The 3538-nt window shown below is 37.3% G+C and overlaps 1 pseudogene; it reads right to left on the bottom strand.

The window, feature by feature from the left end:
* Positions 1-1696: 1696 nt before the first annotated feature.
* LOC110310721 lies at positions 1697-2642 on the bottom strand (annotated as a pseudogene).
* Between the last annotated feature and the right edge of the window lie 896 nt (positions 2643-3538).

The raw sequence follows: 3538 nt of genomic DNA, 5'->3' as shown, positions 1-3538 counted from the left end.
TGCTTTCTAACTGTACAGTTCTTTTGATGGAAGTAAGACAGTTCCATCTTAACTATCATATTTTGAAGATAAATAAATGAGGTTAATTCAACTGATATTAAGGCCACAGCAGATATATTCCACGGAGAAATGGATAGTTTTAAATTTATTTATTTATTTATTTATTTATTTATTTATTTATTTATTTTACAAATTGATGCAGCTAACAGTGTGTTGTGGCACATCGTTTTAATCCCAGCACTCGGAAAGCACAGACAAGTGGATCTACGGATTTGAGGGCAGCTTGGTATATATTGAGTTCTAGAACAGCCAGGGCTATGGAGAAATATTTTTCTCTCAAAAAAGAAAAAAGTTAAATGGGAAAGGCCAAAGCAGGTCAAAAAGAACCCAGGTTCAATATATTAAAATCTCCCATAGTACAACAACAATTGCTGTAAATATAAGAGGAAAAAGTAATCTTTGAAATGAAACATCGGGGGCTGGAGAGATGGCTCAGTGGTTAAGAGCACTGACTGCTCTTCCAAAGGTCCTGAGTTCAAATCCCAGTCATGGTGGGTCACAACCATTCGTAATGAGATCTGATACCCTCTTCTGGAGTGTCTGAAAACAGCTACAGTTTACTTACATATAATAAATAAATAAATCTTGAAATGAAACATCATTTTCAATAACACAGAACTGCTAAGTGCCAGGACAGTTTCTACTGGTAGAATTTCAGTATTCACCTTTCACAGAAATATTACTAATGTTTTTTAAAAAACTATTTGTCCCTTTTACTGAACAGAGCTGGTCTATTTCATCTTCAATGAGGTAGTTTGGGAAGATTAGCCATGTCTTGTAATAATGCCTACTGCATAAAATCCAAGTGTTTGCTGTGAACTACTGGTGAAAGCAGTCAGCAAGAAGGCAGGATCAATAGAAATAGAAGTTACTTTAAACCATGAAAGAGACCTGAAAAGTACCCAGGGCTAAGGCCAGATCTCTTCTTGTGTTTATTCTTCTTTTCTGTGCAAGTTCCACCCTCATGGAAGACAGTCTCATCTGAAGTTTCAGGTTTTCTAGGGTCTTTAGTCAATTTTCGCATTACTATAGATTTTCCTGTCAAACAAGTGTGTTCCCATGTAATTAATTGCTTCACATATTTTCCTCCGGTCTGTGCTAAATGCCACAGTAAAATAAGGTTTGAAATGAGTTATACATCCTTTTTTTTCTTTAAATAGTAGTCAAAGGAAGACCTGTAAGCATAGGATAGGCTTCAGTTGACACAGCAGAGAGAAAATGTGCCCATTGCCACCTACAATCCTCTCCACTTAGCAGGAAGAATATGCACATAGTAGTCACACTGATGGTTAAAATGCACAGAATGACCAGCAACAGCATCATGAAACATAGTAGGTCTTATAATGCCCAGAAAAGCATGAAGATAAAATACATTTTAATAAAAATTGAGCCAAAAATCAAAATTCATCCCAGGCAAACAATAGCTGCAAGCTTCATAATCCACTTTTTCTTCAGTACAGAATGAGACGCTGTGTTGGCATGACAAGGGACAAGGGAAGCTGACCTGACAGCTTTCTGCCAAGTATTTAGAGGAAGAATTTAAAATACAAACAAACAGAACACAGATGCAAACAACAACCATGCTAGCTCCAAACAGAATGGCTCTAGAGGATGATAATTAATGACTACACATAGATCAGGAAGGCAGTGCCACACCCACAGCTGGGATAAGGGCCGTCCCAATAAACATCTGCTGTTTCCATCTCCCTCCTTCTGGTTTAGCATAACAACTTCATCCAAATAGCCATTCACTGGAGATGCAGCAACATAGACAAATATGAGAATTGATCCCCTCCTAGTATGTAAATCCTCTATCATGGCAACAATGAGAGAAACAACAAATATCTGACATGCAGAACTAATAAGAGAATAAATATATTAGAGGGAGACTTGAGGGTCTGAATACATTTCCACATACCTGCTTCTATCCACATTCACTTCCTGGGTCTCTATCTGTATCATCCATTTCTTCTTCTTTACTGTATCTGGCAGAATCTTTTACTTAAAGTTCTCAATAAAACTAACCAGGCAATGGTAGTGCATACCTTTATTCCCAATACACAGGAGACAGAGGCAAGTAGTTCTCTGTGAGTTGGAGGCTCTATAGAGTGATCTTCAGGATGGCAAGGCAAAGAGAGAAACACTGTCTCAAACAACAACAACATTTATATTAAATGGCACTTATATTAAAATTAAACCCACTATGAGGTTCACCAACATGAAGGACTTGTAAGTTGAAAATCAATGAACCCTATGATGACAAAAAGGATGGATCAAGACACCTGTCAAAAAGTTCCGAGCTAGGGAGCAGGGTAGAGGGAGGGTATAGGGGTTTTTGGGGTTAGCATTTGAAATGTAAATGAAGAAAATATCTAATAATAATAATAATAAAGACACCTGTCAAGTTGGTCATTGAATTTTGCATCTACTTTTTCCCATGTTACTGACTACAGCATCTGTATTTTAGAATTCAGAATCAGTTTCACCTCTCCATCACTAGCTAGATTAATATCAGCAATTTAATTTTCATTGAAATCTATTTCAAAATTTTTGTAGGTTCAAAGATAGTAGTCATTCCCAATTTATCTGCTTCATTAATAATAACCCAACTGGCACCAATGTTTTTGTTTTTGTTGTTGTTGTTTGGGTTTTTAAGAATAGTTTTTCTGTGTAGCCCTGATTGTCCTGGAACTCACTCTGAAGACCAGGCTGTCCTCCAACTCAGAGATCTGACTGCCTCTGCTAGGATTAAAGGCATGTACCACCATACCCAGTTTACCAGTACTGATTTCCGATAGCATTCACAAATCTGTCAGCTTCACGGTATTAGCACTACATCATCTTTAAATTTTATATCCAGGTCACTGAATTCCAATTCAACTCCTTTAAATGCTTCTCCAAATGTTTCATGGTAATGACTAATTTTTTTTAACCCACTACAAGCATAATGGAGTATCATTAATAGTGTCAGAGATTGGTGCTTGTTCATGGGATGGGTTTCAAGTTGGGCCAGTTATTGGTTGGTCGTTAAGATAATATCCAAAATTTATAAAAAACTCAAGAATTTAAACACCAACAACCCAAATAACCCAATTAGGAAATGGGGCAGAGAGCTAAACAGAGAATTCTAAACAGAGGAATTTCAAAAGGCTGAGAAGCACTTAAAGAAATGTTCAAAGCCCTTAGACATCATGGAAATGCAAATCAAAATAACTTGGAGATTCTATCTTACACCGGTCAGAATGGCTAACATCAAAACCTCAAGCGATAGCACATGCTGGTGGGGATGTGGAGCAAGGGCAACATTCCTCCATTTCTGGGGGGAGTGCAAACTTGTACAACCACTTGCTATTTTTGAACTAAGATTCTGTCATTCTGGTACAGCTGATGCTGAAGAATCAAGCGTGATTTACAAGAGACCAGCACCATTAAAGTGAAACCTTTGCATCACTGGAACAATTGATACTGGTTAGTTTGA

Source organism: Mus caroli, chromosome 15, assembly GCF_900094665.2.
Source record: "Mus caroli chromosome 15, CAROLI_EIJ_v1.1, whole genome shotgun sequence".
Lineage (NCBI taxonomy): Eukaryota > Metazoa > Chordata > Mammalia > Rodentia > Muridae > Mus > Mus caroli.
The sequence above is the reverse complement of the archived record's forward strand: the minus strand, read 5'-3'. Positions and strand labels throughout refer to the sequence as shown.